This window comes from Lissotriton helveticus, chromosome 1_1 (genome assembly GCF_964261635.1).
Source record: "Lissotriton helveticus chromosome 1_1, aLisHel1.1, whole genome shotgun sequence".
NCBI lineage: Eukaryota > Metazoa > Chordata > Amphibia > Caudata > Salamandridae > Lissotriton > Lissotriton helveticus.
This window is the reverse complement of record NC_136057.1, coordinates 351,623,418-351,647,548: the sequence shown is the minus strand read 5'-3', so window position 1 is coordinate 351,647,548 and position 24,131 is coordinate 351,623,418. Positions and strand designations below refer to the sequence as shown.

General features: G+C 47.3%; 1 protein-coding gene across 1 annotated transcript in view; it reads left to right on the top strand.

Annotated features, from left to right (window-relative positions):
* Positions 1 to 24,131, top strand: part of GPR19 (G protein-coupled receptor 19) — a 185,303-nt gene that overhangs the window by 115,493 nt on the left and 45,679 nt on the right. The window contains exon 2 of the mRNA XM_078673562.1: positions 22,987 to 23,138. The gene's annotated coding sequence lies outside the window, so the exon portion shown is untranslated. The remainder of the gene's footprint in view (positions 1 to 22,986; positions 23,139 to 24,131) is intronic.

Here is a 24,131-nt window from a genome sequence, read left to right as displayed (position 1 = left end):
AAAAAGGGGGACAAAGCTCTACCAGGCAACTACAGACCTATCAGTCTTATTGATTCTGTGCAAAAAGTGATAGGTCGGTTAGTGCAAAACAAATTGCAATCCTGGGTTGAAGAAAATGAAATTTTGTCGCCTTACCAAGCTGGTTTTCGCCCTTGCACGAGCTCAATTGATCAAGATTTCTTTTTTATTGCTCTTTATTGGAGGAACGTGACCTTATCCAAGGGGAACCTCTACGCTGTTTTTGTTGACTTAAAGTCAGCTTTCGACTTAGTCCCTCGGAACAAACTTTGGAGGGTTCTCGCTGATGCTGGGATGAGCCCCGAACTGTTATCGTTGATCGTCCGTTTGCATGAGAACAACTACGCCAGAATTAGGTGGGGGGCCCAGGGTGAGGTGACCGACCTGTTCCCTGTCGAGCGAGGTGTTCGGCAGGGGTGCGTCTTGGCACCCACACTGTTTTCTATTTACATCAATGGCATAGTAGACCATCTGAGCCAGTCCCCCACCGATGCTCCTGTCCTGGCAGGTGCACGTGTTCCAGTTCTCATGTTTGCGGACGACACGTTGATAGTTTCACAAACTCCAAGTGGGCTGCAGAAGGCAGTCAACGCATTTGGCGAGTTCTGCCGGATGCGCGGCCTTGAATTAAACGCATCTAAAACTAAGTTTATGTGCCTCAATCAGCGAAAAACCTTCAAAGGGAAAATTAATTTTAACGGAACTCCTCTAGAAGAGGTAGAGGCTTTCACATACCTCGGAATTTTACTTCAGAGCAATATGGGATGGAAAAACCATACTGATATGGCAGTTTTGAAACTCCACCAAAATGCAGGTGCAATATTAAATAAGCATAAAGCTTCAATGACAAAATTAATTAGCCCTGCCCTGGAAATGTATAATATGAAAGCAGTGAGTGCCTCCTTGTACGGGTCGGAACTTTGGGGATTCTCAAATTTAAAGCAATTAACACTGGCAGAGAAGAGGTTTCTGCGCAGTTTAATTGGGGTTCCCCAAAGTACCCCATCCATTCCAATAGCCTACGATCTGGGGAAAAAGAAAATAGAGGATTTGGCACGGCTTCGTCCGTTGTTATATTGGAGGAGGGTAATGACGACCCCTGAATTGTCCCATTATGCTACTGCCCTACGGGATGTTATTGGGGCCGACCGTTTCCACTGTATTCCCTGGCTGAAGGAACTAAGGGGTTTGTTAGCCAAAATGGATCTAGGCCATTTATGGAATAGCCCCAATGTTACAGGGTTTCCATCAACGGCATCTTTGAAAAAAATATACTGGGATATGATCTGGTCGCCTGATTATAGCAACGGTTCCATTACTGGGCTGTCTGAACGATTTCTTGATACCAAGCCTTTACCATCTTATGAGCCATTTTGGGATATTATTGAACGACCATTTGATAGGAAATTGTATTTCCAATTTAGAATTGGTACTCTTCCTTTAAATATATTTACTATCAAATGGTCCCCATCTAAAGGTGACAAATGCCATCATTGCAAAACCATGCTTGAGAATATCTCACATTTTATGTTTGTATGCCTCTTGTATGTAAATCCTCGCCGTAGGTGGCTAAGACCTGTGTGTTTAAACTTGGGCACACGTAGTGGTATGGAGGCGCTAAGAATTCTTGAAACAGACTGCAGACCGTGTATTGCTATTGCGGTTGCAAAATTTTTGGGGTGGGCTTGGACTTTACGTGCCCGCGATATCCAGCGTTTCGTTGATGCCCAATGAATTATTGTCTTTGAATTTTGTATGATTAAATGTTATCCAAATGTTAAATTGAACTGTTTTAATTGCTGTTTATGAATTGTTTTAAATTGAATAAGACAGCTTAGTTTAATATGATTTTAATATAAGGATTTTTAAACAAAGTGTAGTATTTATTCATTGTAGGTTGTAATGTGATGCAATGCTTTTATGACATGCTGTCGAATAAAGCTTGAAAATTGAATTGAGTGGGCCATTGTTCTGCCGCTCGTCAAGACGACTTTTAAACTGGGCCCCATCTTTTACCAATCAATCAATCAATCAAAGCATTTGTATATCGCGCTACTCACCCGGAGGGTCTCAAGGCGCTTGGGGAGGGGGGGTCCGCTACTGCTCGAACAGCCAGGTCTTGAGCTGCTTCCTGAAGGCGAGGTGTTCCTGGGTCAGGCGGAGGTGGGTCGGGAGGGAGTTCCAGGTCTTGGCGGCGAGGTAGGAGAAGGACATTCCCCCTGTGGTGACTCTTCGGATGCAGGGGACGGCGGCGAGGGCGTGGCCGGTCGATCGAAGCTGGCGTTTGGGAGCGTAGAAATTGAGGCGGCTGTTGAGGTATCCTGGTCCTTGGTTGTGCAGGGCTTTGTGTACGTGGGTGAGGAGACAGAAGGTGATTCTCTTGTTGACCGGGAGCCAGTGCAGGTCTCGCAGGTGTCCGGAGATGTGGTTGCGACGGGGGATGTCCAGGATGAGTCTTGCTGAGGCGTTCTGGATCCGCTGGAGTCTCTTCTGGAGTTTGGCGGTGATTCCGGCGTAGAGGGAGTTGCCGTAGTCCAGTCGGCTGGTGACTAGGGCCTGGGTGACTGTCTTCCTGGTCTCGGTGGGGATCCACCGGAAGATCTTGCGTAGCATGCGTAGGATGTTGAAGCACGACGAGGAGACGGCGTTGACTTGTCTGGTCATGGAGAGGGATGAGTCCAGGATGAAGCCCAGGTTGCGTGCGTGGTCTGTTGGTTTGGGTGCGCTGCCCAGGGCGGGGGGCCACCAGGAGTCGTCCCGCCGTCCCAGGCGGAGGGTGAGGGAGAGGATCCCAGGATGAGGACTTCCGTCTTGTCCGAGTTCAGTTTCAGGCGGCTGTTCTTCATCCATTCGGCTACCTCCTTCATCCCTTCGTGTAGGTTGGCTCTGGCGGTGGCGGGGTCGTTGGTAAGGGAGAGGATCAGCTGGGTGTCGTCGGCGTAGGAGATGATGTTGAGGTTGTGCTGTCGTGCGATGGCTGCGAGGGGACTCATGTAGACGTTGAAGAGGGTTGGGCTGAGCGAGGAGCCTTGAGGAACGCCGCAGATGACTTTGGTGGCTTCTGATCTGAACGGGGGGAGGCGGACTCTCTGTGTCCTTCCGGCGAGGAAGGAGATGGTCCACTGCAGCGCCTTCTCTCGGATTCCGACGTTGCTGAGGCGCTGTACTACGGTGCGGTGGCAGACGGTGTCGAAAGCCGCGGAGAGGTCTAGGAGGATGAGGGCCGCTGTTTCTCCGTTGTCGAGCAGAGCTCGGATGTCATCGGTGGCTGCGATCAGGGCGGTCTCGGTGCTGTGGTTGGCCCTGAAGCCAGACTGGGAGAGGTCGAGGGATCCGTTCGTCTCGAGGAAGGCGGCCAGCTGCTTGTTGACGGTCTTCTCGATGACTTTTGCGGGGAACGGGAGCAGCGAGATGGGTCGGTAGTTCTTGAGGTCGGAGGGGTCGGCTGATGGCTTCTTTAGTAGGGCGCTGAGTTCGGCGTGCTTCCAGCTCTCCGGGAAGGTAGCGGTGTCGAAGGAGGTGTTGATGATGTCCCGCAGGTGGGGTGCGATGACAGCGTCGGCCTTGTTGAAGACGTGGTGAGGGCAAGGGTCGGTCGGAGATCCGGAGTGGATGGTGTTCATCGTGCGGATGGTGTCTTCGGTGCTGATCGGGGTCCAGACGCGGAGGGTGGAAGTAGGAGGCGAGGGAGTTGCAGAGGTCTTGCGAAGGGGTGATGTCGTTGTTTCCGGCGTTGGGGTTGGAGAGCTCTTTGACGATGTTGAAGAGTTCCTTGCTGCTGTGTGCGTTGTTGTCCAGTCGTTCCTTGAATGCAGTTTTCTTGGTGGTGTGGATCAGTTGGTGGTGTTTTCGGGTGGCGAGCTTGAGGGTAGTCATGTTGTCCGGTGTTGGGTCTCTGCGCCAGGCTTTCTCAAGGGCTCTGCAGTTCTTCTTTGAGTTCTTGAGTTCGTCGGTGAACCATGGGGCTTTCTTGCTGCCGGGTCTGCTAGGCGGGCTCCTCAGGGGGGCGAGGTCGTCTGCGCAGTCGCTGATCCACTTCGTGAGGTTGGTGGCCGCTTGGCTGGGGTTCGCTGCGCTGGTGGGTGGGTTCTTGCTCAGGGAAGTTGCGAGTTGATCGGCTGTGATCTTGTTCCAGCTTCTGCGTGCAACCTGTTGCTGGTGGTGGTGGATCGTGGTCCTTTTGAAGCTGAAGTGGACGCAGCTGTGGTCCGTCCAGTGGAGTCCGGTGGCGTTGCTGAAGGCGATGTCCTTGCTGGAGGAGAAGACGGGGTCGAGAGTGTGTCCGGCGTAGTGGGTGGGGGTGGTCACCAGTTGCTTGAGTCCGAGGTTGGCGAGGTTGTCCAGCAGGGTGGTGGTGTTGCGGTCGTTGTTGTTCTCCAGGTGGAAGTTGAGGTCCCCGAGGAGGATGTAGTCAGCAGAGGGGAGGGCATGCGGGCTGACGAAGTCGGCGATGTCCTCGCTTAATTGTGTGCGTGGTCCCGGGGGTCTGTAGATGAGGGTGCCTCTGAGGGTGGTCCTGGGGTTGATGTGGATCTGGAAGTGCAGGTGCTCGGCGGGTGCGAGGGTGTCGTCGGCGTTGGTCGTGATGCGGATGGAGGTCCTGTGGATGATGGCGATGCCTCCTCCTGTCCGGTTGATGCGGTCCCTCTGGATGATCTTGTAGCCGTCCGGGATGGCGATGGCGATGTCGGGCGTTCATCCAGGTTTCCGTGAGGAAGGCGACGTCTGGGGCTGTGGTGTCGAGCAGGTTCCAGAGCTCGACGGCGTGTCTGTGGACCGAGCGGGTGTTGAGCAGGATGCACTTCAGTTGGCTGTTGCTGACGCTCGTCGAGGTCTTGGGCACTGCTGGAGTGGTGCAGGTCCGGTTGCAGGTGAACTTGCAGGTGTTGCAGCATTGGCTTACAGCATTGGCTTACATTGGCAAAGGGAAACTTTGTTATGTTCATTTTCTAGTTTTGCTAGTTGTCCTCGCCTCGGATATCATGTTGCTGTCTGAGATGTGAAAACCAAAAAGTGGTTGTAAGCTGATTTTAAGAAGGAAGACGAAGGTATGGATCTTTGGAGTGAGAAGTTGCACTGATCCGTGATCTATGTTAGGATTGTGTTGAAAATACAGCCAACATTAAAAAGTTAAAAAAAAATACTACTGATGTGTACAGTAATAACAAGCTTAATACACGCGGGGACACTCCCTGTCATGGTGTACGGTTCCTGATGCATCATGTGTGCTTACATCAATTTGTATTTACATTGATTAACTTGTGAAAAGGCAGAAGATTGGTGGAAAGTGAGGCGGTGCCTGAGTCTGTGACAGAGAGAGCAGATGTTGAGGGGGCTGGTGTTGCGTAGGCTGCTGGCGGCGCGGCTATAAATGGCACGTGGCTGTTGCTGTTCTGCATACTCTGTGGTGCATGTGCATCACTCTTTACTTGGCGGGCCCTGGCATGCTTTATAAATGAGGATCCACCCCCTTTTATTGCCGCGTATTGCTCTTTTGCCAAGTGTTGTTCGTGTCGCTCTCAGCTGTTTCCTTCCTATAAAGCAGAGACATTGGCAGATAGCAGCCAGGCTGCAGGTATGGTCCCTTTATAAACATGACGTGGCGATATCTGGAAACGCAGTCAGGCTTTCTCTCTAGTCTGTCCGGAGTTGGTTCTTGTGAGTCCTGTGGACCGAGCTGCTGGGCGCGCCACGGTCGCTAGTAGGCACTCTCTCGGCTCTTGCATTTATGGCCGGCCTGGTGCCCTTGTAAAGTACCCCGGGCGCAGGAATCGTGAGTAACAAGTACTTTATTGGCATCAATACACCACCCACAGGAAAACACCTCCAACCTGAAGTGGCCCGTAACAGCACCACAGCCCTGGTCCGATGCAGATCTCCTCAGTATAAAATGTATTTACTGCCACGCTTTTTGGGCGGGCAGGGGGTGTAGTGTAGAATTTCAATCTGTGAGACACTCGGTATGCATCTTCGTCAGCGAACCTCCCTTCTCCACTCAGGTCAACGTTGCGCGTTTTTTCCACTTCCATCGCCTTCTGCACGTGATGCATTAGACCCCCTCACCAGGCACATACATTCTGTGTCGAGCACGTGAGGGCGGGCGTGTTAATACCAAAGGCTGCATGCACAGAACCGAACGCACACGCATCCCTGCCAGAGGTTGCTAGGCAGTGTTTGCGCCGCAGACGGGTTATTAATCCCCGCTGTACACACACAGCGGCGCGAGCGGAGGGAATCAACATTAGTCACCCAGGGGCGGCCTCATTTCCCAGCCCCAGGCGCTGGCCGCGGTGCTGAATACCTGGAGAACATTAATCAAGGCAATTACTGCTCTCCCTGGCGGACGAGTCTTACGGAAGGTGAGCTCCGCGGAGCCGGGGTTCAAGAGAGGTGTGTGTGGGCCTGAAGCTGTCCGCTAGTAAGGCGCCCTGCTGCTGAGGTGTCCTGAGAGGGAAATAGACGGACGGAGGGATGGATGGATGCCTACCTAGACCAGGGCGGTGGACTTTGAGCTGTCCACGAGGCAAGCGCCCTGCTGCTGAAGTATCTTAAGATGGAGAGGGAGGCAGACAGACCGACATCCAGGCGCGCAACGCCCATTGGGACGTCCTGTGTGTCAGCCCGGGCTGCGACAGATTCCCAGGCACACACACAGCCGCACCCGAGTACTTCACAGGTCTTCAAAAGACCATTTACTTGTTAATGAGGCGTTCTTCAGCCCTTGCATCTATCTCCACTCTGCCTATTGCTGGAAGAATCAGCACCCCCGCCCCCCTCGAAATTGGGCTCTAGTTGCGCCTCTGCCGACATCCATAGATGCGGCCTAGAGCAGGGTGGTGAACTCTGAGGTGTCCACAAGGCAGGCGCCCTGCTATCCAGATACCCTGACAGGGAGACAGATAGGTTGATGGGTAGGTGCCAGCCTAGATCAGGGCCATTAACTCTAAGGTGCCCACGAGGGAGGCGCCCTGCTGGCAAGGTGCCCTGACAGACAGGTAGGTGCAGGCCTAGATCAGGGTGAGGAACTCTGAGCTGTCCACGAGGCAGGCGCCTGCTACTGATGTATCCTGAGAGAGAGGAAAGGGAAGGGAGAGACAGCTATAGATAGATGTGGGCCTAGGTTAGGGCGGTGGACTCGGTGCTGTCCAGGAGTCAGGCGCCCTGCTGCCAAGGTACCCTGAGGCGGATAGATAGATCAGGGCGATGGACTCTGGACTGTCCACAAGGCCCTGAGAGGGAGAGAGAGAGAGAAGCAGGCCTAGATCAGGGAGGCGGGAATGAGTTGTCCAGGAGGCAGGCAGCCTGCTACTGAGGTATCCTGAGATGGAGAGGGAGGCAGGTAGATAGATGCAGGCCTAGATCAGGGCAGTGAACTCTGAGCTGTCCACGAGGCAGGTGCTCTGCTGCGGAGGTTTCCTTAGAAAGAGAGAAAGTGATGCGGGCCTGGAGCAGGGGCGGTGGCCTCCGAGCTTCCACCAAGGCAGGCAACCTGCTGCCAAGTTTTCTTCAGAGAGAGAGATGGGGAGAGGTGCAAGCCTGGAACACGGGCAATGGACTCTGAGCGGTACACGAGGCAGGCACCCTGCGAGCGAGGTTTCTTCAGAGAGAGCTTGGGGAGAGGTGCAGTCTGGAGCAGGGTCAGTGGACTCTGGGCTGTCATGGTTTCCAGAGGGAGAGGGGGAGAGAGAGAGATAGAGATATAGAGATAGAGATGCAGACTGGAGCAGGGGACCCTTAAAAAAAAAAAAAAGAGAGAGAGAGAGCGCGCGCGCAATGGACATAAAAAACGTTTACTCAGTGCAGAAATTACAGGAAAAAAAAGTGTATCAGGGACTATATAGTTTTAGAGTCACATGGGGTAAGGCTCCAACATATAATCATGAAATGTACAGCTTGGATAAAAGCCAAATAGTGCGCAATGCCAAACCTAAATCTGGTGAGGTAAAAACGTTCGGCTTGAGTAAAGAAAAATGTGAGATATGGTTTCATAATAGTGGTGGTAACAAGGGGGAGAAAATTAACTGCCCTCTTTTTCCATTTCTCAATCTCCAACCTATGCTGTGCCCCAATGGCAAGAAATTCATATTTTAGTTGTTTCAGAGAGATGTTAGACAATAGTGATGGATTATGATAACAGTCCTCCCTCCCATTCAGGGGAAGCTCAACCAACTACATCTACAAGCTTTATCTAAAGATTTGCATCATTAATTATAATTAGGGCTACCAGTTTTATGGTATTTTTTTTGACATTTCCATTTGTATTTATCCATATTTATTTTGTATCAACTTTATCTGTATTTATCCATGTTTATTATGGGTTATGTGAGAAAAATAAAGCTGAAACTGGTATATTCTACATTTATTTAACCAATAAATAAACAGTCAAGCTTGAATGGCTGTGAGGTTTCAGTGATCTGAACACCCGCAAAAGATAAATCAATTAACTTATATGATGATATGCCCATTTCAGTATCATCCTTGTGGATATCTACTGCTGTTTAAGCCTCTTTACAAAAATTCATTTTTGTTTAACCCCCTTACCTATCAATCCACACAGTTATTTGCCTGGCAGTCATGGCGAAGTGTATTTAGAATCACTCCAAAAACACACAATTTCCGTTTTTATCCACATTTAAAAATAAATACAGGCATGAAAATAAATGTTTTTCTGTGTGTATTTATCTTTAAAAATCAGTAAAAACGGAAAACGGGGAGCCTTAATTTTAATCCGATTGAGTGCAGTTTCCTGCTTAACCCAGATGGCTCTCCACAGCATTAGAGGGGGATAATTTGACATAGTCTTCTAGTGGCACTAGACCTAGATCCCAATGATGGATAGTAATAGGGAAGGGGGCTGTTTTGAACTGATCAATGTGCATTCTATGTTCTATGGAGAGTACTGTGGTCAGTTGCACTGCTACTCTCAGGGTGCATGGATGCTCCAATTAAGTGCTTACTAAACTATCTGTGTTGTGGAGTTTTCACTACCATAGAGACACAGGCATGGAGCTAGGGCGATTGACTTTGAGCTTTTCACAATGCGGGCACCGTACTGCTGAGGTTTCCTCAGAGAGAGGCTCAGGCATGGAGCAGAGGCGATGGACTCTGACCTATTTAGGAGGCAGGCACCCTGCTGCCAAGGTTTCTTGAGAGAGAGTGATGCCAGCCTGGAGCAGAAGCAGTGGCCTCTGAGCTGTCACTGAGGCAGGCGCCTTTCTGCCAAGGTTTCGTCAGAGACAGAGAGAGAGAGTGAGACGGCGTGGGGTGCAAGTCTATACACTGGCGATGGACTCAGCTGTCCACAAGGCAGTCGCTCTACTATTGAGGTTTCCTCAAAGAGAGGTGCAGACATGGAGCAGAGGCGATGGACTCTGACCTATCGAAGAGGCAGGCGCCTTGCTGCCAAGGTATCCTTAGAAAGAGAGAGAGAGAGAGAGAGATGCAGTCCCGGAGCAGAGATGCGGACTCTGAGTGGTCACCGAGGCAGGCGTCCTGCTGCCAAGGTTTCTTCAGAGACAGAGAGAGAGAGAGAGAGAGAGAGAGAGAGAGAGAGAGAGAGAGAGTGAGTGAGACAGCGAGGGGTGCAAGTCTAGAACATGGGCAATGGACTCAGCTGTCCACAAGGCAGTCACTCTACTGTTGAGGTTTCCTCAAAGAGAGGTGCACACATGGAGCAGAGGCGATGGACTCTGACCTGTCGAAGAGGCAGGCGCCCTGCTGCCAAGGTTTCCTTAGAAAGAGAGAGAGAGAGATGCAGTCCTGGAGCAGAGATGGCGGACTCTGAGCGGTCACCGAGGCAGGCGTCATGCTGCCGAGGTTTCTTCAAAGAGAGACAGAGCGAGACGGAGAGGGGTGTGGGCCTGGAGCACACGTGGTGGACTCTGAATTGTCCATGAGGCATGCACCCTGCTGCAGAGGTTTCATCCGAGAGAGGTGCGAGCCTGGAGCAAGGGCAATGGACTCTGAGCTATCCATGAAGCAAACACCCTGCTCTCGAGGTTTCCACAGAGAGAGACAGGCAGAGGTGTGGGCCTCGAGCATGGGTGGTGGGCATTGTGTTGTCTGCGAAGCAGGTGTCCTGCAGGGATGTACGTCATTACGACGCACACTTTTACGACGCGTTCCATTACAACGCGGTTGAAACAACGCAATTCATTACAATGACTTGCGTTGGGGGGGCGCAAATTAAAAAAATTTAATTTACAATTCCAACACCAGTCCCCGTGGATAGTAGGGAAGGTGTTGGGATAGTAAATTAAATGATTTAGTATCCTTGAGCGCCCCCCAGCGCAATTTGTTGTAACAACTTTCGTTGTTATGTCCGCGTCGTAATGGAACGGCGTTGTAATGGTTGCGTCGTAAACGTCGCATACCGTCCTGCAGCTGTGGTTTCCTCAGAGAGAGAGAGAGCGAGAGATGTGGGCCTGGAGCAGGGACTGTGGACTCTGAGCTGTCCACGAGGCAGCTACCCTTCTGCTGAGGTTTCCTCAAAGAGTGGGATGCTACCTAAGGGCAAGAGAGGAGGGACAGAAAACCAACCCAATAGAGGCACTCTTAAACCACTAGGGAGCAGGAGGGGAGCAAAAGAAAGCCAACCCTCTTAAGGCACTGTTAAACCACCAAGGAGTATTACATAGAGTCTACACAGAAACAAGAGGAGCAACAGAAAACCAACTAATTGGAGGTACTGTTAAACAGCCAGGGAGTACTATACGGAGTAGACCTGGCAAAAAAGAGGCGCAACAAAATAGCAGCCCATTAGGGGCACTGTTACTCCACAAGGGGATATTATACTTGGTTTACCTGAGAGCAAGACAAGAGCAACAGAAAATATATACATATGTATGGTGCTCACCCAGCATTGATGGGAAGGGCTACAGGGAGACACACAAAAGAGGAAGAGACTAGGGTTGAGGACCAATACCCCAGCAGGTCCAAATGGTAAAGACAACCTCATTTCTTTCTGGCTGGATGTCTACATATGGAAGAATCAAACAGAAAGAGGAAGGGGACGAGTGGAAGGGATAAAGAAGAGCTAGAGGAGTAATCCTGGACAAAACAATAGGATGCAATCACTGTATTTCTAGCAGGGAAAAGAAAAAAGGGAGAGACTATAACATGGGTGTAGGAACCAGAAAACACAGGGAATTTATCCTCCCCCGCCCACCCAGATTTTAGAGTGGGGGGATTCATTAGACAATATCCCCCCACACTCTATATTTTGGAGTGCAGCGGAAAGTGAACATTCTACTGTATGTCTCTCTGAATCCATGCTGTACATCATGTCTCCTTGAGGGAATGTAACCGGAATAGTAAACTCTATGGGGGGCTCCAAGATCTCTTTGTTTTGTTAATTAAACACAGGCATTGACGTGTTCAGCCTCTTCTAAAATCATTCTGTTTGTCAAGCCAAGCGAGCTAGCAGAATAATGGAAGACTCGAGAGGTATTTTATGTTAATATGACTACTGGCTCGCCTGACTTGAGAAAAATAATATTTTTATGAGAGACCCTACACCTCAATGATCCCAAATAATCAGCAAATCAAATAGGGTCTGGGAGCCCTCATAGTGTTCGCTCTTAGTGTAACAGCTCTTCAAGGAAACACATGGGATGTTCAGGTTGGCTTCAGACAGACAAGTCCTGTCGCTGTTTTTTGATCTCCACTGCCTGTAGATACATTCCAAGAGAAAGGCTCACATTTTACTTTGTGTAGCACCTTAAATCAGTATGACACTCTACATACATATATAGGTGTGTGTTTTCATAAGTTTATTTATTGAACTCCGTATAATAACACTACTTTGTAAAGTACCCAAACAATGACCTTTGGTGTTAAACAGAAGAGAAAAGGATGAAACCATACAATAGCTGAATTGCACAATGTGCAACTACAAACTCTAGGTTCAATTCCTGGCTTCCCGCCTTGACCAAATTGTGTTATCCGTGGCTGTTGGAAATTACCATCTTCTGCCTGGTATTCCCCCCGATTTTTTCCTGTCTGCTTTTTTGGCCTTAGACCTCTGCACGCTTTAACCCCTGCTAATCAGAGGTAAAGTACCTGCGCTCCCCCTTTAAACATGGTAAAACTTCGTATACTCTTGATTGGTTTATGACATTTTCCTATAAGTCCCTAGCATATGGTACCAAGTGTACTCCAGGCTGTAAATTAAATGCTACCAGTGGACTGCAGCACTCTTTGTGCCATCCGCTGGAGTGGCACCGATAAAACATGTCTCCAGGTCTACCACTATATAATTTGACTGAGCTGTTTTAAATAGCAGATCCGACATATCAAAATAACCCTTTTTTGACTGGCCTAAACCTTCCTTTTAATTATTAATAAGTCAGCCCTCAGTTGGCCTTTTTGCCCATAAGGCAGCATGCATGGTATTTAAAAGAAGGACATGTAAAAGTATAATGTTAAACATGTCTTTACAGTGACTAGCACCTCCAAGCTGTTTTCACTGTAGCCGGGTTGGCTGTTCCATACCAAAGCACTGGGATACAGTGTTGAGAAGTGAAGACAAGAAGACTAGGTGAGAACTGAAGAACATTGGCCATCCACTCTCCAACTCCGCTTCACAGTCAACCTCACCTCGAAGGCTGACTCTAGGGGAAGAGTCTACTTGGGGAGAAGAGGGAGGTTACAACACACCTTTATAATACACATAGGGTTAAACATTGCTACATTTAACGATTCTGTCACAACTCCACACCTGCCCGTTCTTGAGTAGTACTACATTGTTGTAGGTCTTGGATACCCAACAAGGAGGATAGTATTTGCTTTCTTTGATTGTCTTTAATGCTTCTTCTGATTGGTACCCAATCTCCTTCCCTCTACTTGGGATTTTTTACCCCATTCTTACCATCGTACCACTCCTTTTACTTGCATTGGTGAAGTTCTACTCTCTTAACAACCTCCTTGGATTTTGACTCAACCACCCTACCACCACCCAACCACATGGGGTTAAACTTTGTGCAGGGATCTGTTGTGTACCATTTTAGGACCCTATTGTAATTCTCCCGATTCATGACCTTATATAGGTATAAATCACCATATCCTTATATAGGCATAGAAATCATAACCATATTTAGACATAGCTCATGCAGTCCAAATACAGCATGGCTACATCCACTAGTTCTGAAAATCTACAACAATTTCTTGGAAAACTCGGCTTCAGCAGCTAGGGACTTCCCCTTGCTCGAGAACTGACTTGTCCAAGAACTCATGGAGTTGTCAAAGAACTGAGACTCTTCGATGACGTTATTATGTCCACCTTTACGTCAAACTTGGTACCTTCAAGGTATAAATATGCCCACACTTGCCATAGCAAACAAACAGTTGTTTGGAGCAGTTTGACTATCTACTTACCCGACGAATCCTGCTACAGCAAGCGCCGAAGGAAGCCGACCCTCCAGCAGACGCACTGAGAAAGACGCTGTCTTTTCTCTTGCCGAGAAATCCAGCTCCAGTGTTTCCAAGCTACCCTTGCCGGTTGTTTGGGAAATTGAGTCCTGAGCCTGACCTTCTTCATTCCAAATCAAGGTACGGAGCTGATTAGACCCTAAGAGAAATCTTGGACAGATTCTTGGCAAAGAAAAGTATATTTTTGCTACACCTCACTTACTTCTTCCCTCGTACTAAGCTTAGGTTAGGTACATCGGGGTAGGCATATTTTAGAAGCACCAGTTGAGTACTTTTAGCCTCTGTTATTTATGTATGTATTTATCTATGGTTTAGGAACCATACAATGCTCTTACAGTATTATTTTATTCTACTCTTTCTACTGTATGCATTATATTTTGCAACCAGTTTACGATTGTAGCAGTTCATTTCTTATGCTTGAGAAAGAAGACTGTTCAATAAATCCTTTTATTGAAAACGTCCGTCTATCTTTTTCTCTGCACCTCTGGTGAAACGAAGCATGCACGAGTGACTGAGTGAAATATCTATCTATTGTTTCCACGACTCTGAAGATCAGTTTTATCTTGGGGAAACAAAGTTGTCATGTTTATGCGGTTGTCAGAAACTAAATCCCTTGTGCACTCGAGAAACTTTCTAGTGACCTCTGAGCTAGCTGGCACTCACAATTAAGTCTAATATATTCAATAGAGACCTAGTCGACCTCAGTCCTATGTCTAATCTATAGGATATATTATTCCAATGCGCAGAGCCTATTGGGAATATAGGAACTACACTACAGTTCTCTTCCTCTGAGACCAACAAATGGTGACACCCCCGAGATGAGATTGGGTGTGGTGTGGTAGGCCCATACAGTCACGTAAGGATGATTCAATGTCATGAACATTTACTACAGCTAGTTGTATGTGTTCTTTGATTAGTCTATTGGCCTTTTCAACTAGGCCATTAGCCTTGGGGCAATATAGTGCAGTTCTTTTGTGTTTGATGTTAAGATTTAACAGAAACTCCTTCATCTGATGGGATGTGAACTGTACCCCATTGTCGGTGACCAGGGTAGATGGAAATCCTTCCCTTGAGAACACGTCCTTGAGAAAATCTAGGACCATTTTAGTGTTAACGCCATGGAAAATTTTGTGGGAGACCCAGTGCGAGGTATAGTCTACTAACACTATCATGAACTTTTTGTTCATCCCCTAGATTGTCCATTAGTCCAATTATGTCCATGGCGAGTTTGCTCCAAGGTTTAAGAGGTACCTCGACTGGGGATAATGGACCTTTGCGTGTAGACTTTGATTAGTTCTACTAGCGAGTCCATCCTGGGGAAACAAAAGTTTACTCTAACTTTGTTTTTTGTCATGTTCCGCCCCAGGTGTCCTTCATGTGCTACTTCCACAGTTCTCCTTCTCAACCCTTCCGGAGGTACAATCTTATTCTTGCTGAACACTTTACCACCTATGGTGCTCAATTCAAACCTGACTTCCCAAAAGTCTCTGATTTCCTCTTCGACCTCACTGCATTTGCTGGGCCACCCATCCACAATCATCTTCTTATCCTCCTCCATGCCTTTACCCTATTCCTCTTCTGTTAATGCAGGATCAGTACTAGCAAGGATGGGATTGTCTAACACTTCTTCAAGCAGTTCATTTTGTAATGGGGCTCTGGACAAATAGTCTGCAATTTTGTTTTCACCCCCCCGGATCATACTCAACCTTGAAGCAGAAATCTTCCAGATCCAATATCCATTCACAAATACGGGGTGTACTGTGTTCCATGCCTTTAACCGTGAACATGAATGTAAGTGGCTTGTGGTCAGTACGTATAGTAAAATTCAAACCCCAAAGGAAGAATTTAAAGTGTTTCACTGCCCGTTAACATGCCAGGGCCTCCTTCTCAACTACAGAATAGTTACTCTCAGCTTTGGTGAGGCAGCGGGATGCAAAGGCAATCAATCGTTCCTCCTTGCCTTCCTTTTGTGACAGAGTTGCCCCAAGGCCCTTGTTGGAAGCGTCAGTAGTAAGGATGTTTTTTTCCTGGGGTCAATAGTGCCCAGTGCTGGGGAATTGACTATATCTTCTTTTAAAACATCCACAGTGCACTTGTGTTCCTCACGCCATTCCAACTCCTGGTTTTTCTTTAAGAGATCCCTCAAATGTTCACAACTCTGAGAAGTTTTTGATGTACTTGGACACATACTCTAGTAACCCCAGAAATGCTTTTAACTCGTTCTTGGGATACAGGGCATCTCTCACTGCACTCAACAAGTTGTTTTTTGGTCTAAAACCATTTCCTAAAATGGAGTGCCCAAGGTAGTCGACAGACATCACTCTGATCTGACATTTGGATTTCTGTACAGTCAACCCTGCATCCATCAACCTTTGGAAGACATCCCTGAGGGTTTGGTCATTGGCTTCAGCGGTCCGTCCGTACACCAGGATGTCGTCCTGGAAACACATGGTGCTACCCCCATCTCTTAGGATCTGTTGCATTATTTTTTAGTAGACTGCTGCAGCCGATGCCAGGCCAAACGGCATTCTTTGGATCATGTATGCTCCATGCGGGGTAATAAAAGCTGTAAGGGGTCTAGAGTTGGGGTGGAGATCTACTTTGTGGTAGGCCATGGATAGGTCTTTGACGCTAAAGTACTTTGCCGGTCCCATGGTACTAAGTATTTAGTTTATGTTGGGAAGTGGGTACCTCTCAATGCAGATGCTTTCATTTAGACTACGCAAGTCTACGCATAAACGAATGCCACCCCCATTGGCCTGAGAAGCAATCACAATGGGGGCCAACCATTCAGAGGTGTCAATGGGTTGAATGATGCCCATACTACACAATCTGTTCAATTACTTCTCTAAGGGGTCCTTTATCAAATGAGGTACAGGGCTTAGCTTATGCACAGTGGGTCTAGCATTGGTTTTAAGCGTTATCTTGTGCTGGAAATCCTGAAAAAGGCCTAGTTTCTCGGAAAACACTTTAGGGAACTCTTCACATATGCTAGCTTTGGATTGGGTAACATCCAGCAGAAGCACCTGTTCTTGATTATTGGGATCAAGAATTATACCTAACTCTTTCTGATGTTGCCATCCCAATAAATTCGACCACGTTTCCACAACGTAAACCTTTCCCACAGTATTTCTGCCTTTAAATTCAATATGCATCTCTTTCCTACCCATTAGAGGTATAGGTTCTTTGGTACAACCTGTGGGTGAAATGTCCGGCTTTTCTAACAACACACTCCCTTTTGAGTTCATGTTCACAAAATCTGCAGGGCTAAACAAGTTAACGGCGAACAGGAATCAGCATACATAGTGATAACCTTATTGAGCATCACATCACATTCAGGATAAATGAGATTAATACTACCCATTGTGTGGTTTACCTGTAATACACATTTCTTCTCATTGGGAGTGACACAATTAACCTATTTTACAGACCACCTACCTTTCCCCCACCCTCTCTGTTGTTGTAGTCACTCTCTCTACACATTCTCACAAAATGCTCCCTTCTATTGCATTTTTTACACGTAACACCTTTGGCTGGGCATTGGACATTGTTGGCTAAATGATTGCTCCTGCCACACCTGAAACATCTAAGTTTCCTCTCATTAGATTGCGATTTGTTTTGTAAGCTTTCCTTGCCCTTGACTTTACAAATCTCAGCGTCATCTACATCCTCCTGTACCCTGGCTACTAGCCCCGTAGGAGATTTCATCTCTTTAATACACTTAGCAGTGTGCTCAACTGAATGGCTAATGGCTACTGCCTCCATGAGGGTGGGATTTTTGGCTAAAAATTGTTCTTCAATGCATATGTTCATGCAACATACCAGCTAACCCCTTATACGGGAATCAGTGAGGTTCCCAAAGTAACACATTGGCTTAGACCCATCAAGGCTGCAATGTAATTGGTTACTGACCCCTCTTTCCCTTGTGTTCTGCAGAAAAACCTATGGTTCTAACACCACATTTATTTTGTCTCCAAAATGAATTTCTAATTTGAGCATGGTGCTGGTAAAAATGTCCAATGCTTCACCTCCCCTTCTCATACATTCTCAGGTTGAGGCAGTGTCTCATAGATTTTCCGTCCATAAACCCCCAAATTATGTAGCAATATGTGCTGTTTCCGCAATGGAGAGAACCGTTCTAAACTTGACAGGATGCCTGCGCTGAGGAGGAAAAGCGCTACCTTGAAGCAGACACTAACTTCCCTTGCAGAGAGAGGCTCCGTCACACACCTACCTAGAAGAGAAGAGACGCCGGGAACACAGTGCGCACCTCTCGTACGATAAGTGGCTCAGCCCCACGCTATTGCAAAAGGAAAGGATCTGGTGACAGGAACTTCAGAAGAGGACAACAGTGCTCGAGGGGTACCCTTAAAATCCTAAGACACCAATAGAAGTCTGTTTGTCTGTCAAGCAAGGGGACGCAACCGACACTCCTTGACATGTGAAGACGGTGGTTGATGTTGCCAAGTGCAAGACTGCCGTCCACGCCACGAACCAGCTGACGTTGGGAGTACCACATACATCAATCCTATGAAAAAGAAGGGTACCTCACTCACAATGACCCTTGGTGAGCGATTGGAGAATAGCTTCTTCCTACTTTGGCACCATACAGATCATTACAGAGATTCAGTATAGCTGTGGAATCTCAACCGTTCCAACCTCCTTCTGTGGTGATCCACCACTGCAAATAGACAGAGCACACAAAGGGGATATGGCCAAGACTACCCCCTATACAGTATATCGTCGCCAGTGTTGAGAAGTAAAGAAAAGGAGAAGACGAGGTAAGAACTGAAGAACCTCTTTATTGGCCATCCACTCTCCAACTCCGCTTCACAGTCAACCTCACCAACATTCTTAGGCAAACTCCAGGGGGAGAGTCCACTTGGGCAACCTGGGGGTGGGAAGGAATGTACCACTGGGGTAAGGGAGAAGAGGGAGGTTACAACAGATACAATATTATGTTTAATACATGTTGTCTCTGCCTAGGAAACACCTGCAAATTAATTTTTGGGACTTTTTGAAATATGTTTTACATGCCCAGTTCACTAGTGAAGTTGGATTTGTGATAAATATTTTGGAAAGGTGACTTTTAGAAAATCATCTTTGTCTTGCCCGGAAGTTAAATATGCATTGTGCTTGCTTGCTCCCTCCCACCAGCCAGAAATGACCATTTCTGGAGGCGTGAAAGAGATGTGATGTTACACGCAAAGGCAGGACAAAAGGCCTTGGGTGTGGGGAGGTGTTGTTGTGCCCTCGACAGGATGACCTGTGGGCTGGGCTCAAGGACTTAATTAACTTCAAAGCGCCATACCCTGTTACAAGTAGATTTAGTTAACACCCTTGCCTGTACCCAACTTTTTTCTCCACAGCCAGACCGGGCCCATATCACAGTGGGCCACTTGTTGGTATCATGGTCTCATATCCTGGTGGAGTGTCAAGACCTGCTTGAGAGGTCTGCTGGGGTTTTCATATAACATTTAGGGCACACTTCAAAGGAGAGAACAAGATGCCAAAACAATTTGTGTGTATCAACTGTCTAGTTGCTGAACTCACATTTTTTTCTACCAGACCCTGTCACCGAGTTTGTTGCGGATACTGCCTAAAACTTGTTAGTAGTTTTGGATGTTGGAGGACACTGGAAGTAACGTATTACATTCTCCACACACACTCCCAGCCTTGAAAATGGCCAAAGTGGGTAGGGCTGTCCCCGGAACCTTTACACCCATTGTTTAGAGCATCACTAGGGGTTATTCTCACCCGCTAGCTTGTGTCAGGCATAAATGTAACAATTTCAGGCTCCTGCTTCAGAACTCTCCAGGACCTGACAAAGTTCAGATGAGGGCTGAATCTGCTGCCTACAACCTGGGAAGACCCTTGTATCATGGACTCGACCTTCTGTCTAATACCCAGAACAAAGAAGGGGACTTTAAGGGTTCTAAGGATGACCTGCTAAAGCTGCAGGGACACAACAAGCGGCAAGAGGCCTTTTCCTGCAACTACTCAGCTGACCATTGCCAAATGGACCTGGACCAGACGTTTATGTTGGCTTCTCCCGGCCACCCTGTGATTCTCTAAGTGCCAACCCCTAAGGGGCTTTAGAATTGTACTCCTGTGGTGGAATGGGACCTAAACGACTAAAGTCAGAAGATAAACTCATTGACCAGGATGAACCTGGCTAGTGTATCCAACCTGCGTTCCACTGGGATCAGTGTTAAATTGTGCCTCAGTCCTGTTCTTTCATGACCATTGACTATCATTGTAACTTTGTTGGTCTTGGCGCCATTTCTACTTTCAACTTTAAAAAATCATATCTCCAGTCCCCCTTATCAGGTGTGTATCATTTTGGTGTCATTTTGTTTTATTACATTGTACTCTATTTTCTAATTTGTTTTGGGATTTTTGTTTTGTATTTTGACTTTATTACTGTTTTAGTACTGCAAAAAAACTTTGCACACTGCCTTTGAATTAAGCCTGTCTGTTTGGTGCCATGGCTACCAGGGACTTGAGCTCCGGTTTATTTAGTGCATTTACCCCTAGATTCATCAAAGTTCCGTTTTGCGAGTCTGTAATAGCGATTATTAAGGAATCGCTATTACAGACTCGCAAAAAGGATTCATGTACAAATCACAATTTATTTTGCGATTCCTACAGCTTCTTTATTTGCGATTAGCTGATTGCTAATCGCAAATAATGAATAACTCCCCATTCATTCCTATGGGCCTGAATGAATGGGAAGACATATCAATGTGCGAATCGCTATTAGCGATTCGCATTTAGAGTTTGCGATTCCAAGGGTGCAGGGGTGTCCGAAGGACACCCTGTTGCACCCCTGAAATGATATTGGACGCTGGTGTTACGCACACACATGTCCCAAGGACATGTGTGTGTGTAACATACAACTTAAAAAAATGCACTTAAGTGCATTTTTCTAAGTTTCCGCTATTTACCACGAGGTTTGACTTCGCGGTAAATAGCGGCCCAAAATTGCGAATTCGCAATTTTTTAATGTTTCATGAATTGCATTTAAGGAATCTCAAATAGAGATTCCTTAAATGCAATTCCTCGCAAAATTGAGAATTCTATAATAGCGATTTTTGCATTTGGGATGATGAATCCCAAATGCAAAAATTTGCGCTCGCAAAGGGCCAGATTCTCAGGATCTGGCCCTTTGCGAGCCGATTTTATGTTGATGAATCTGGCCGTTAGTGCTTCACTATTACCCACCTCAAGTATTATGGTTATTACTTGAAGTGGGTACTAATAACTGAATTACAGCAGCTGTGTTGGTAAAAGTTACTATACATTCCCGTGTTCCTTACAGCCCCATAAGTGCAGCATTTATGTGCCCAAAATGTTTAGTGCCCTTGCATGCTTTGGATAAACTGGGTGAACTTCCAAACGAAAATGACAGGTACCGCATATTTTCATATTGTGTTTGAGCACATTATAAATAAAAAAAGCTGTTCTATTACATAGACGAAAGGTCAAAAAAATTTAACAATCAACATTTTTGTGAGTGCCGGAAGGGACGTTTATTCCTCTGGAGGAAAACGCATCAAGTTGAACTTTTAGGTGACATTCCCATGGTGCTCTCCTTCTCAGAACTACATCCCTGTGATCCTGTTCAATCAAGTACCCACTGGAGTGAGCCGTGATCTGCAGCCCACCTCCTGTAAGAGGGTCCACTTCAGAAGCCTCAGCTCCTGCTGTGACCCTCCACGTTTTGTACTGCATGGCCAGTTGCTGCACAGCTCTTGAGTAGATTGCTGTGTGTTTCCTGGAGGCTCCTGTTGCTGGTGAGATACTAATGCTGTGACAGGGCCAAACACAGCCCAGTGCTGCAACTATGAACTTTGTGAGAGACTGAACGGGTCGAGGTCCAAGAGGCTGAGTACTAAGACTTGTTCAAAGAGGAAGGGGTGGAGAACTAGCGGCACCTATTGATCTACCTCTAACGCAAAACCTCAGGGGGCGGGGGGAGCCCGGAGACAGAGGAGACCTATGAGTGGCAGGTGGAAAGCTGTTCGGCGGAAGCAGCTAGAGCACAAGGGCTCGTACCCATGAACTGGGTATATATGCATCATTGATTGTGTAGTGGAATTCTCTGTTTTCTGTGTAATAAAGTACTTGTTTTTACTACAAAGAGAAGCACTGGGCTGGACATTGGTCTAATTATGTTCTTTAGTCTGAGTAACCTCCACACTAACGTATTGAATTGCTATTTCATGCTGTGAGCCTGCTCTAATAACTCAGATCCCTATGCTCTGCATCCTTTTTTAACTACAGCTGTGCATACACGCCCAGGTGGCCGCCACGGACTGTTCTTTCCAATCTAAGGAAACCTGCTGGCCTCATTTCGATTTAAGGTTTGAAGTCGCTATTCCATATCTTTGGGTTAACATGTCTAGACTAAGGGAACATCCTCTTCATAGAGCTGCCCTTGAACCTGCCTAAAAGCTCTTGCTAGTTCAGAACACACTGGTAGCACAGTGGTTTCTCACACCCAGCATTTTACGCCTACTCAGTGTGCTATTGACTGGTTGCTCGTAATATTCCATGTCTCGTTCAAGTTGGCTGTAATGGACTTCGAAGCTCTATCGCATCTCGGGCCACATTTTACACAGAATTGCTTGTTACAGCAGATGGTTGTGATCAACAGTCTTAGCTCCTCCCTATACCAGGCGTACAGCTACGCAGACCCATGGGTGTTTCTCTCAATGATGGATGAACTCATGTATGCTTAAGGTGCTCCTCGTCCTCCTTTGACTTTGGTTTTATAATATAAATTGATCATGGTGAGATGTAGGTCTCATCGAAATTGGGACTTTGTCCTATGGGAATCTGTTACCAGTGCAAAGACAATATGTACATATCATTAAAACTCCCGGTGGTGGGAATTGGCTTTCTATTTTTGGTACACTCCTGTTCTTTAACACTCTAGATGTGTCTGCGTTGATTTATGCTGTGTTTTAAAATAGAATGAATTAAAGCCTGGCTTTAAAGCTCAGGATTCTAAATATATGCAGTAGAAAACAATGCCTAGCTGCCTGTGCCCTCACTTTAATGGCCTGCTTTCTACGTGACAATTTAAAATATGTTCATTATTGACACTGTGCAAATATCTTCCATCATAACGTTTGCAAACTTCAGCTCGTTTCACAGGTCCAAAGTAACCTGCCTGTGTATCAGTTGAATGCAGTCAAAGCGTTCCTGTACTGAGAACCTCAACAGTGATCAGGGAGGGAACAATACGTGAATCTCTCTGTCGCTCTCTTTAGTCCCTCTCTACCTTTGCCTCTCACTTTGTCTCACACGCTGCATCTCTCACTCTGCCAGGCTGCCATGTTCCTCACTTCCTGTTTCTTACCCTCATACACTCCAAGTCCTCCCCCGGCTAGATTCTTGGCTTCTCTCTTGACTATCTGAATTCTGATCCCTCCTCTCTCTGGGAAGAGCAAGCTTGAATGAAATGTACCAAACGAGTTCATTAATACTTATTGCGATCGCTTTATTGATGACGCAGTTTTCTCTCCCTCTTAGGTGACTGTTCCCAAGCAGGCCGAATATGGACTAGACATGGAGAGCAGGCTTCCGTCTGATCCCACCAGGGGATGCCCCCGTAGAATGACATCATGAGCGGAGATTCCAGCGAACAGAGATGTACAAACCGGTGCGCCCTCTTTCCAAACAAGGTGAGCCTGCTGTCCTAGCGGTAGAGTCTGCTGTCGCTATTGGATGGCGCTAGTCGCGCTACCAAGGTACTAGCAAAGTTAGTAGTGCAGCGGGTTGAAGAGTGGGTTATGAAACTCCGGCAGTGCCGCGGCAGCAGAGCTTCGTGTCTTAATCTCGTGTGGACCGGAGCAATGTGTTGCTGCTTTGTGGACGTTTGTGCCACATTCGGCGGGTGGATAGACAGAAACCGTGAAAACCGAACGCAAGAGTATCCTAGAGGCTGGTCACCATTTAACATGTTTTACATAACCAGAACCCAGGTTCCGCTAGTTCTGGGAACCAGTGCCCAGAGAAAATCCTACAAAAAATAGGATGAAGCCCTGCTGCATGCTGGCCCCAGTTCTGTTGAGTTTATACGTATCTTATATGCCGAGACAGCTACTGAAGGGTTCTAATTTGCTACAAGGCAGGTAGATAGATGCATGATTCACTTTAGGCAGATAATCTGGTGGTATTAAAAAATGACTACTCATAACGTTATGTAGAGTTAACTCTGTGTCATCAACCACCCACGACTTCTTGGTTTATGTAACCACCATCCCCTCAATTCTCAACCACAACCTGTTCCAACTACTGTGCACTGAGGCCATTCCGTGATAATGTACGTAATGAAGTGCCCGATTTAGAGTTTGGCAGACGGAGTAAAGGTAGTCAGGGTGGCAGCGGACTATACATGCGTCACTCTTCCTTAACTCATCACAGACTACCTCCTTTAGAGTTCACCACTGGCTGTACGGTGTACACACTGGGTTTGCATGAACCACCGTCACGGCGGGAAATACAAAGCCATTTGAACATTTGGTGAGCATCCATCCAGGGCTGGACTGGCCATAGCGGGCACCGGGCGTTTCCCTGGTGGGCTGGAGGGGTGGGGGCCGGTTTTGCAATATTGTGCTCCTGTAACATAAGCGGGAGCTGTGCTTCTTACTAGCACCTGCCCCCTCTGCTCCCAG